The sequence below is a fragment of the Osmia lignaria genome, chromosome 2 (assembly GCF_051020975.1).
Source record: "Osmia lignaria lignaria isolate PbOS001 chromosome 2, iyOsmLign1, whole genome shotgun sequence".
NCBI classification, from domain to species: Eukaryota; Metazoa; Arthropoda; class Insecta; order Hymenoptera; family Megachilidae; genus Osmia; species Osmia lignaria.
This window is the reverse complement of record NC_135033.1, coordinates 9,670,360-9,683,145: the sequence shown is the minus strand read 5'-3', so window position 1 is coordinate 9,683,145 and position 12,786 is coordinate 9,670,360. Positions and strand designations below refer to the sequence as shown.

Sequence of the window (12,786 nt, the reverse complement as noted above, 5' to 3'; positions counted from 1 at the left end):
AATTTCCTCTTAGACACCGGCTTGCACGACGTCGCAGCGCTTTAGTCACGCATCGGGGCACTTTAATATGGGACACTGATTATATGTACGTGTATCGCGTTCAGAACCGTTCAGCCTTATCGTAGAATTACCGTCGAAGATTGCTTTCGAGGTGTTTGAAAAAAGAAATAACAGGATGACGTTATTTACGTTTCTATTTTTTCCCCTTTCAAACGTCACGAGGCGTTGCTTTTTCCTTTTCCTTCGGTGTATCAAAGAATTTAATAAGCGACACGGATTTCAACTGGTCAAGCTTATTGTCCACGTAGACTCGTTTCTCTGAAAACGACAAACTTCCAAGATCCTCCCCCGTTAACACACGCTTGGAAAGTTTGCACTTTCTGGATGAAACTTGGAAATATTTTTTGTAACCTAAGGTGTTGAAAGCCAGCAACGTGTTTGATTATTGACTCACGTCCGTTCGCATTTTATTCTTTCCTCTGTTTATTTTTAATTACATACTTCGTTATCTCAGTTCTCACATATTCAAACGTTGTCTCCTTTGTTTCGTGTCCCGTATCTTTTCTTTGTTGTACAACGATCTTACATAATGTTTACAACAGGATAAAAAAAATACAATGGCTCTTAAATTTTGTGGTGTAAAGAACAAATTGACCAAGTTCTACTTTCACGAAGTAACACTATGAATTAAAATCTGATAGATTGACAAACTGATTGTTAACGATAAAAGAAGAAAGAAGCACGAGGACAAGTGGTTGTGTTGTTGCACAAGCGGCAAACTATTATCACAAACAATTATCCTATCCGTCCCACTTCAATCCATAAATAGCTACTTCCTCGAAAAACACGGGAAACGAAGAGACGTGTTATTAAACAGTCATTAAGAGTCTGGAGATGAACCGGATAAGGATATCGTTGACGAAACCACCCAGAGTGACAAAATTACAAGGCGAAATATTGAAAGTCTTCGTAACAGATTTTCAACCCTTGGTAGTTTGAAACTAAGATAAAAAATATAGTTAAATTTCTCGTGTAAGAAAGGTGGAATATTTTGCAAAATATCTTAAGCTATATTGTCAAAGTGGGAAGAGCGTGGTATCTGTAAGTCCGAAGGGATTCGCTAGCGCTTGCACCCCCCTGATACGTACCGGTTACCGTCGAACCGGGCCAGAATAGCGCTTATCAAAAGCACAGCTTCCGGCCGGAAACGCTCGAAACTTCTCCCTCGACGCACTTAAGAATCTAATAAACGGTATCGCGACCGGTCCGCAGCCGACCGCATGCGTTAAGACTTCTCGCTTATTTGCCCATGCATTCTCGTTTCCAGCGCCGCTGGATGACGGAGTTCAACGAGTTTCCCCGTTAATTCGTAGTTGAAGGGTTTTCCGAGGGCATACGCAGGTCCAAGGGAAAAGGCCGAGATACCATCTGAACCGTGGTGGTTCTTGCCTTTCCTATGAAAGCAGCATTCCATCTTTCCTTTTTTATTTTTCATTAACTTCAGTAGCAATTTCCACTCTTTTAATTTGTAGATTGCAAACCCTCGGTAACCGTGGTACTTAGGTACTTCCAAAATTTTTCTTAATAAGGACTAACCAAACAGACGTTTTGTGTTTCAGATTAACTGGATGTAAACTGGGCATTCTTCCAAACGCTTATCGATCACAGACGACACGTGCCTCTACAAACTGGGTAAGTCATGAAATCTTCAAGAATACCAGTCTCTCTTCGAAGTAATTTAACGCGGTACAGAAGCAGTAACCCAAGCTGTGCCCAACCGTAGGGTTTATAACCCTGCTATTCCGTCTATATCGCGAACCTCTTGTTTGACTTTGCAATTGCACCGCGCCGTCCGGCGAAATGCAACTCCTTCAAACGTGTTTCACCAGGCAATACGGTGAAAAAGACCGGCCGGCTAACTTTTTTCCTAACGAAAATTTCAAAGCAGCTTTTCCGGCTGGCTACCCCAAAAGAGACCGGTTTTTAAGTAATCCCCGGAAAAAAGGGGTTTGTTTGCGCGAAAGGTACAGAGGCTCGAAACAGATTAAACACCGGTGATTTTTCTGAACAATATTCTGCTTGATGCTTAGAGAAGCGTTAATTATAAAGACACTCGACCCAGAAGGTAGCCGAGGGGGGGCGCGTTTCCGTTTCAGCTGGCAGGAAGTAACCGCAATGAAAATCGCGAGTCGACGGCGACGAAACGGCAACGGTCGGATGATAAAAACTTTGTAAACGCGGTAGCAAGGCAAAAAGGTCAGTAACGTGGCGGGGGAGAGAGAGTATTGATCCGGCTGGCCGCGGCCCAATTACAATATTTTATTGAACTATAACCGTGCTCGGTTGTCGAACGCAGAAAACTGTAACGCCGTTTATCGCCTCGTTGCAACAGATTCGAAAAGGAAATCGCAAGGTTCGTTGTCGATCTCGTATGAAACCGATCGACGATCGAGTCTAACTTTCAGGGGTTGAAGGGGTGTTGAAAATAGAAAAAATGTAGACAAAGAATTTTTCAAAGTTCAAATTTCCAACACTTCTGCGACTAACTGGGGTTTCAAAGGGTTAAGAAACAGAGTTATCAGCCAAAGGTACGTCGCTATGGCCATAAATTAGGTATAGACGTGAATTAAAGAGGATGTAAACGGAGCAAGGACCGGCAGATGGACTTTTAAAGCGGCTCACGTTCGGAGAACCGGTTAGATCATGATGCCGGTGGTGGTGGCGGTGGAGATCCGCTTTGGATGCTCTCTTTTCGGCTGGAAAGGGGCTGAAGTATGCCTGGCCATTATCATCGATGTTGCAGTTCAATTTTGCCAGTCGGTGGGGGCAAGTCTGTGCAACGTAAGTGAGACGGCTACCCTGTGGTTAGGGTGTGACGAACGAGTGTACGTGTCAGCACTGCAAACCACCCTCATTTAATTTGCTGAGAGCCACTGTATATCAGCCAGGTTCCTCCGTTTGCTTTCGGATGGAAAGGGGGCGGAAAACTTTGCTGCGAGCCTCGTTTATCTCTTCGTCGCTCGATTACAATAAAGACTTCGGTTCTCTTTCTTCTCTGTACGGATACGCGGACAATTTGCGCGTAATCGCGTCACGATACACCTCTTCGCGAACCATTGCGATGGTTTATCGATGAAAAGTTTCGAAAAGAACAAGCTGGTATTACTAGGTTAAGGAATTGGTTATTATTGAAATTGTTGCGATTAAAAGTATCCGGCTCAAGAATTTTTATATTCAGATTGAAAATTTGATCAGTGCCGACAGGTATAAATGAAGTTATTTAAGACATTCGTTATTTAGTAGGTATTAATTATTAACGTTCGTCAAAGTCACCTGCTGATTAAAGAATATTTCGTTATCCGAAAGATTGAAATGATTGTTTTTGCATGGAGAAGCGAGAAATCTGTTTCAATTCTCGAATATTTTAAAAATGTTTTATTAATTTTTTGCGCGGTTCCTCGTTATTTTAACAATTTTTCATATTCATCCCGGAAATTTTAAGAGCGTTCACTGTGACGAATGAAACCATCCGCTTAATTTACTTCCAAGCCAAATCGAAGCTATTCGTTAGTAATAATGTATCAAATATTAATTATAGGTAACGTCTATCAGTTCAAAAGAATTAATTATCTAATTATCCATGTTAAGCGCTTTGCGTCATAGAAATTCCATAATTTTGACGCGCGTTGTTACCGGATATCTCTTTGTCCTTTCGTTTAATGCGCCATGCAAAACGATATTCGTTTTTCGTTCTCGTATTAATTAACGCGGATTGGATAATCGCGATTCCCGCTGTAATTCCGCTAAAATCGCGGACGATGGTTGCGAACGCGAGGAAAAACGGGGACGACCGTGTAACATCTGATAGAAACGTTTCCCGCGGCAAATTTCATTTCGGCCGAATATCATTTAACGCGAAAGTCGCAAACTCTGGATTAAATTTCCGCCACCGTTCTCTTTCCCTTCGTCCCCTACGCTTCTCTCTTTCTATCCCAGCCGGATATCGCCAACCGCACGCGGTAAATCCGAGAAGCGTGCCAAACAGGCAAACTTATAAAACGCGTTTACCCGCCGCGACATTTTAATCTATTAACGCGATCGAATCGCGCAGTGATGATTCGAGAAATTAAAACGGCAAGTTCCACGCGTTTTGCGTTCAATTTCGAAAATTGAGATAGGCCACATTTCGGCCGGCACCGTTCTTCAACTCATCGATACAATTATAATTCGTCTGTCGAAAGTTTGCCCCGCTCGAATTTCGTTCGCCCGTGACAAAAGAGAACTACGCTGCGGGCGACGATTCTCGAAATTGAATCTGAAAAGTAAATCGAATCGAGAGGATGACAGCCGCGATATATTGAATTAAATAACTCGGTTATCGTCGAATAAAAAAAAAAAGAAAAAACGATTAAAAAAAAGTGAAAATGTTATTGCGCACATTTCGCGTGCATTTTTGACGAATTTCTAGCTGGTTAGAGGTTTCGTAATTTGAATTCGCCGGCGCGCTTTTCCGCATAATTTTTACTTGAAATTACACCGACCAGCAAGCTCGCGGGACCATTCTAATTAAATTTGCGGTGCCGTTTATCAATCCGAATAAAGTACGGTTTTCAGGCCGGTGCGTGCCGTGAATTTTCACCGTTTCGTACCGGCTGCTTGCACGATTTCCCGAATTTTCATCGGTTCGATAGATTTTTTAACGACGCCACCGGCCGCCGCGCGATAACAACGTTAAGGTGAACAAAATCGAAAGAGATTTCGATCGATGTAAGCGTTTGTTCTCCTTCCGGCAGGAAATTCGTTCGAACCGATACGAGCTTTCGGCGATTCTTTTTTTTTTTTTCTCTCCCTCCTCATGCTGTTTGTGATTTATTTGACATCAAAATTGAATTTCCAGGACAATCTCGCGTCTCGCCTTCTTTTCACCTGCTACGATCGAAATCAACGAATAACGCAAAAGGTTTTTACCTTGTAAATTGGCGGGATATTTCAGAGAGTTCGCCCTCTTCTAAAATATTAAATTAAGGAGAAGTTGAAAGGACGTTCTCAAATTCGATCGATTCGAGGAGGAAAACGTAGCAATTAGCGGGAATAAGAACAATCGCTTCTTGAATACTGTTTGAAAGCATCGCTTTAATAATTTTCAATTGGAACACAGTCGGATGGGAAAGGTTCGTTCAGCATCCGCAGCTGATAATATTAAGATGTACGTCGGATTAATGGGATATTAAATCGGTGATGAAATTAATCGCGATGTTGATCAAACGTCGAAACAGCAGTAAAAAGGACGCAGGGTACACGGTGAGGCCACGTTAATTCGCCAATTACTCGGCCGGGAAATGGACTTTTATTAAACGTAGAACAAATTAAGCTGCTTTACAGCGAATTACGAAAGTTAATTGAATATCCTTTCGCTATAATGATAATTCCTTTGGCTGTAATGCTACAAAAGCCCGTTGAAAGAACCGGTAGGATGAGTTTCCCTAGCGTCGAGAGCTAACCGGCGAGTTTTCAAATCCCACTTTATTTTTCAATATCAAATATTTAATGCTCTTCCCTCGTTTACGACGTTCAATAAACATTCTCAATTATTAATAACGACAACAAAGTGCACAATTACCTAGCTTCAATGCATCACCGTCGGAGACAATGAGGCTATGTTTTGCCTTGACCACTTTGTTCGCAACGATCCCGCAGCTCCCATTTCGCGCAAATTGAATTTTTCAATAATTTATACTTCGAAAACCAGGCAATCGGTTCTTAAAGCAATACTAAACGTACACTTTATGAACGGAAGCGAAGATAACTTGTTGAAATTCTCCATCTAAATCGGTCATAATTGTATCGGTTATTCTTAAACAGCGAAATGAGGTATAATAAGTTTAAACGAAATCGTTTCGAAACGATGGCTCGTTAGGGGAGAGGGTGCACGAGATTCGAATTGACGCGAATTCGCATGCGATTCTAATTTTCCTAATTGCCTGACGAGCGGTGCCTTTCGTACGGCTGAAAATAAAGTCGTCACCGTTCATTTTTAATCGTTTCAACTTTATCGCGAAGCTACGAGGGGGATACGTGGTCTCGGGTTACGTGGTCGTTGGCGTTATAAACGTGCCGGGAGCGAGCAATTTCGCGAAATTATGGCGATCCGGCTGCCCGGTTACGTCGCACTCGTGGAAACGGCCATTAATATCGAGCGTGCTACCTTTAAAGTATGTAGCTGCTTTCTCGTCTTTCTACCCTCTCTAACCAGCCGCGCGGATATCAAGCTATCAGTTTTAAGTTGACCGAACAAACCGTTCGCACACGAACACCCCTGCGTTTCGCCGTCTTTCGGATCGCGAGCTTCAAACGTCCCGTTCTTTCCCACCTTTCCCTCGTTTCTCTTTCTTTATTTTCTTTTTTCTTCTTCGTTTTTATCCGATCGCTGGCAAACGAAAGCAACGCGCGAGAAGAGGAAGAAAAGAAACGTCGAAGCTCGATCAAAGAAGAATTAAAGCTTTTTAATTCACGGTACATCGGGAGCCGTTCGATCGGAAGCAATATCGGTGATTTAGTTACGTTCGCACGTGAATCCGCGAGAACGATTCCAAAGAACCGACTTTATCGCTGTTAATCATCCTGGAAATTGATGAATTTACCGAGTTTACCTGCTATACATATAATTCGATCTCTCTCTTTTAATTCATCGCTCGGCCACGTAACGTCTATAAAAATGTGAAATTTATAGAATTTCAGGGTAATTTTTCTATAGATTCTCCGAAAGAATCCTCGCCCTTCTTTTTCCACTTTCCGACAATAGTCCCTCCCTGACAGGTAAAACATTCGATGTCATAATTAAAACGACGTTCTTTTTTCCCCCCAGATCTGGGTTAAAGCTTGAAAACCGTATTCACCAGTCCCAAAAGTGTGACTTTTAATCAGTTCTCTCGGTAGACAGTTCTACTTCGGAATGAAAGGAGATTTCGGTGTAACGAGGGAAACGTTACATTAAAAAATCAATATACCAGCAGGTGTCGATCTTGGCTGATAATTTCGCAGGTAATATCGCGAGGAAATGTTGCATTCGTGAACTTTGGAAGTTGGTAATCGAAGTTCCTCCCGGTCTCTTCCTCGACGCGTTAGGAACAGCCTGCCGAGTGTTTTGAAAACTTTTCCACCCTGCAACGTTTCGATAAAACTTGAAACAGTTCTACGCGTAGATACAGTCGCGCGAACGTGTTACGGAATTCCGTTTCGTTTCCAGCACGACGAGCCGTTACGAATTTCATTATCCACCAGAGTCCACGCTCGTCCATCCCTTCGATATTCCCTTCTGTTATTTTATTTTCTCCGCCAACGCAACGTATCTAGGCGTTGACAATTTTCACCTACTTTCACGAACAACGCTGGCCTTTGTTTCTTATTTACATCGCGCCCTTTTAAACGGGATCTATTCTCATCTCGACACACGGTGCAAGCAGCACGTGTCGTTCGTTGTCGGGCATATCGCGCGACACTCATTCAGATTCAACGAAACGAGGATAAGTTTTTACGTAAAGGATGAATGAAGTCATTACGCGTAACGTTAGCAAGGTCTCGTTTATAATGCGCATCAATTATCCGCACCCTTATACGCTCTAACGAGTTGGAGTACAACATAAATTCCATAACAGGCAGCGTCTTAGAAGTTCGCGAAGCGTGGAAAATCGACGCGTACCTTCTCGTTTTCGTTCTTTCAACGTTGTTCGGTAAGTTGCCAGCCTCGCTACGATTCGTAGGGAAGTATTTTTTAAATTCTATCGAGCATCAACCGTGGAGCGATATTAATGTAGAAAAGTGTAATTGGCGAAGGGAATATTCTTCCTTTGGATGAAAAGAAAAAGAAGGAAAGCTTTTTCGTCGCAACAAAGTTAGCCGTAGCGGAGTAATAAGATTATTCGTAGGCAAAGATTAATGGTTCGAGCTTTGGCAAAAAATATGATGATTTTAAGTTAGCCTTCGGGGCCGGTTGTAGTCGAAACTCTCTTTTAGTACCTCTCTTAACTTTCTAATGCTTTTTACGTGGCCTGTACCAGCCACTATCAGCGCTAACAGCAAGTTATGAATACAGAGCTAGGTTTCTAAGTGCATTAAATATGCAGCTCTGATAACGGGAAAAGAGATTAAGGAAGGTATATAGGGTGGCCAGCGTACAGGTATGCGGTGGCGCGTTTTATGGCTCGACACTAACGACTTCAAATGAAGGGAAATACAGTGAGACTGCGTAGAAATAACAAGCTTTGCGAACTTCCCGCGATATTGTCTTTTACAACCACCTTGCGCAACACTCGCGTTAAATAACACCGAACGTTTACGCAACATCGTTTTACATCGACGATCCTCTTTAATCGACGAGCGATACCCTTTTTATTAAATTATCCTCGGCTAATATCGACGGCTACGTTTTTCTTTCTTCAATTATCAGGCATTGTTCTTTCAATTTAAGATAGCTGTTTTTAAATAGAATTAACACGATTTTTTACCCTTTTTCTAACTCTCCCTTATCTACCTTTCCGATACGCTTCACGCGTCTCCTCGCTCGGAACAACGTCTCCGGACGTTATCTCCCTGTTTCTTCGTTGAAACGACGAGCCGATAGCACGCTGGCGATGACAATGTCAATTACCGACAGCTCGTACGCCGGTGCTACGTCGATCCGCGTAAAAACAGTCGTCGTTCCCTGTAATTCACGCGGAACATCCTTTATTCCCGTCACGCGCCGCGAAAGCGACACCGACAAAATGCTAATTCGCGTCGAATTGAATCCTCCGTCAGTTTCCTTTCGAAAGAGAAACTCTCGTTCCGCGGATAAGCCTGGAAAACTCGCCGGTTAGTCATCGTTCTGGATACATGAAGCGATCGAACAACGGATTCGAAGAAGCTACCCGTTAAATTGCTTCCCGAAATTCGTTCGCCAATGACAAGTAACTTTCTATCGCGAAGGAAGTTGGATAAGAAGAACAAACAGGGGACAAGAAGTCTTCGCGATTCGCCATCAATCATCCTCATGCCATTCGGACCAATAGACGCCGTCGTGCTTCTCGCTTCTAACGATCAAAGAAGACGAAGAGTTGAAGGTTGTAGAGGAGACTTTGTCAGTTCCGTAAATCGGTCATCGGCTATGCACACTCTACTGTAATAGAGGAAGCTTTGTTAAAGACAAAGGGAATTTTACGACAAAAGCTGCCAGTCGCAGATTATTCCTGACCGAGACGTTTCGAATCAGTGTACTCGCTTAAAACAAAGTGTGTGACACGCTTCTTTTTCTTAAATTATGTATCATCGAACGGTTAATTAAACGCGAACGATTTGACGAGGTCGACTAATGTCTCGTTAAATATTCAAAGGAAGAAAAAGCGAGGAGGAAGCGAATGAACAAATTACGAAAGCAGCTCGTTATTCGTATTCGTGAACAGGCTAAATTCAATTTGATAATGTTGCCCGGCGATGCAATAACTTTCAACGAAGTCCCCGAGGGAAAGTTGCAGCGCGTGCACTCGCCTTCAATCTGCTCGTTGGTGAAATTGCGAAAGCCACCAGTTTCCTTCCTCTCCCTTGATTTTCGATCGCCAACCGATGAGGAGCGAGACGGAAAAGCAAAAGGACCAGCTAGTGTTTTACGTGCCCAGGGAAAACTTTCCATTAGGAAGTCTCGCGACGGTACAATTCTTGATAATATAACGCAACCAATATGTAAAGTTACCAAGTGCAAACGAAAGAAAGGAGATACAGAACGGCATAATCGTCGATTCGATCAGCTTCGAGAGCTTCGAAGTCTATTGATTTATTTTACGATGATCGTAAACTCGATCGGATCGGATCGGTTCGGTTCTCGCGTTCCTCGCGTTCCGGCGTGTAAGTCATCGCGCGATCGGCTCCGCGAAAGAGACAAGACAAGCGGATAGGAAATAAAAGAAAATCGAGAGAAAAGGAAGTCTCGGTTCGAAAAGCGCGCTTGCCCTCTCGCGACAAGTCCGAAAGATATATCGTCGCGCGTATATTTACGAGGAGCCGGAGTTATAAATCACGGGTTCGTCTGCTTACCAGAACGCCGATGGAAATGGTAGCATCTTTCTCTAACCCGGGTGCATCAGCTTCGAACCATCTCGCTCGTACGAGCCACCCCGTCACCGGCCAATGCCGGCCTAATGGTTTTTCGATAATTGTGTAACTGTTTCACATTGCTGGCCGGTGAAACACAGCCACTGTAAACGCTTTAGCCCGTTTAACGAGCCTGCTCTGACACGATCCCCTGGCCCTCTCGTCTACCTTCTACCTGCGATATACCTCCGCGTTCTCCATCCATTTCCATTCCGTCTCTCTTCTGACGCATACGCGAAACCCGGGACGGAATGAGAATCACCTTGGCACGCTTACCGTCACGCCCCTTGTTTCCCTCGCATTTTCCTCCGCCGATTATCGCCGATACGATCGCCCTGCTTTTCGTTTCCTCTCGCCGATTCGAGGAACTTGCCTCAACTTTTCGCTCTAACAAGCTAATCGAGCGAGATGTTGAAGAGAAGTCGAAGGGGATGAAAATTATCGTGTATACTGTAGAAAAATTCACTTCCAACGAGGTTATTGCTTTTCGGATATAAATTGGTGGCTATAAAAGATCGAGGAGGGATGAAAAAGTTCGATATTAACAAAAGTGCGTCGAAGTGATTGCCCGTGAAGAAGTTGCAGGATTCTGCAAGGGAGAAAAGCGTGCGTTATGGTCGACGGGTGGCATAATAGTTAGCGAAATCTCTCGAGCTCGTCAGAAGGTATAGTTGGGGAGGAATTATCGTGGCGAACGGCCGTAAATCGTGGCGCGTTTGCAACTTGGCGCTGCCACAGAGTAAATAAAACCGTTTTCTCCCCGTTGTGTAACTCTTTTCCCCACCGATAAATATTTACGACCGCGACGGGCAAACGAGCTTTATTATGTTCCGAGCAAGTCGAATGGGATCTCTCCTTAAAATTCTTGTCAGCCTAGTTGAAGCGCGTGTTCGAAAGGGAGACCGAAACAGCTACAATGGTTATACGGTTCGTTGTAAATCTTAATTCCTCCCCGCTTGCATTTCTCAAACATACATCATCGACCGGGTTCTCGGCTTATCTTTAGTGGCCCGGTGTAAAGTCCCACTTATAAAGGTGTTTCCGACAACCTTCGAGGACCGAACTATGCCCCTTTTTGTCCTCTCTTCATTTTATCTGCGTCTACATACAAGCTTTCGACGTTTCTTTCCTTCTTTTACGGCGACACAGTTTAACCGCATCGATGATTCTAGCGAAGACGCGAGCGTCGTTGCGGTATTAATTTAATTAAAAAATTCTGTTATCGTCGAATAGATTGGTAAAGAAATCGAATTGGCAGGAGGATTGACGTAAGTAGCAGGCAACGGATCGCACGCGAGGAGCGCTTTCCATCGCGAATATCACAATTCATGTTCGGCAAGCGGATCGGGAGGAACATTTCTGCCGGATCCGCGTTGTATCCGCCTTGGGTTACGGGCTGCCAATAATTTATAATGAAACGCCATATCTTTTGTTGGCCCGAGAAATTGATTATTGCCTGTTGTTTCCTCGCCAGCGAATCAAATTTCACGCTTGTAAATCATGTGGGTTTAATATCGGCTCGGTGGTGTTGCACCGGCATCCAGCAAATAACCCTCTTTCCTTTTTTTTTTCCCTCCCACCTATCTTGACCGAACGCTCTCATCCTTCGCTTTAGTTTGACGTAGCGCACCCTCGCCATCCTTGCTCCACCCTTCCCATTCGTACAACGCTTTTTTCCATCATCCTCCTTTCTCGATCGCTATTATACCGTTTCGCGAGCTTTCTTGCTATCGACGAGTGTTTGCGCCGTTCCGACCTTGCCCACTAATGGTCCCGGCGAGAAGTATCGCGTTGTCGATATAAACGTCCCCTCGACCCCCTGGTCGCGATAAACACTTTTTGTCGTTGGCGATTTCCCAACATCCACCTGTCCATTCTTGCCGGACCGATTAAGTCCTCCGATCTATCGGGTTACCTTGGACGTTTTTATCGACGGATAAATGGAGTCGCGAGCAAATCGAGACGAATCGAATCTGTTGGAATTTAAAAAGTCGCTCGTTTCGATAGAGATACACGCGTGAACTATAAGAAGCCAGTGCGCCAGTCGGAAATGAACGCGAGGAAAAAAATGTCAAATGCAATGTCATCGAACGAGAAGGATGGAAGGAAAATGGGTTAATGCGGGGTAATGGAGGTCCTATTGTACTCGAAGCGGTATTGGAAATTGCAAGAGCCCCATATTCGTTGAAATATCTTGATGAGCGATAAAATAGTGTGCAGGTCCTTTTTTTTATATTTTAGTTAAAGCTCATTTGAAAAGAGACTGAAAGAAATTCTTTAGTCGTTTCGAGTCTCGAATAGCTGCATAGTAATGCTTATATTCTCTAACTGGCTGTAATTGGCGTAGAAAAATTCTGAAAGTAGGTTCAATGCTTCAATTTCCTGAACACCTGACGATATCGTTTCTAACGAGGCAGAATTATGCAACACGATTCCGTAATTTCACCTCTGGCAAACGTTTCATTTCAAATTACCCGAGCCATTTAACTGTCCGACAAGCAAAACCGTTTCGCTCGGTTCTCGTTCTACCGATCGTGGACGCAATTACACCGAGATTACTCCGAAAAATCGGTGCAACAACGAAACGATTTGTTCCCCTCTACACTTTCATCGTCGAAATGATATTTCCTTCTTCTTTATCCTACGTTCCTCGCTACCGAACGC

The 12,786-nt window shown here is 43.7% G+C and overlaps 1 long non-coding RNA gene across 2 annotated transcripts in view; it reads left to right on the top strand.

The window, feature by feature from the left end:
* Positions 1 to 12,786, top strand: part of LOC143305466 (uncharacterized) — a 140,618-nt gene that overhangs the window by 73,843 nt on the left and 53,989 nt on the right. For both annotated transcript variants that reach the window (XR_013062421.1, XR_013062420.1), the window contains exon 3: positions 1,620 to 1,692. This is a non-coding gene — a long non-coding RNA (uncharacterized LOC143305466). The remainder of the gene's footprint in view (positions 1 to 1,619; positions 1,693 to 12,786) is intronic.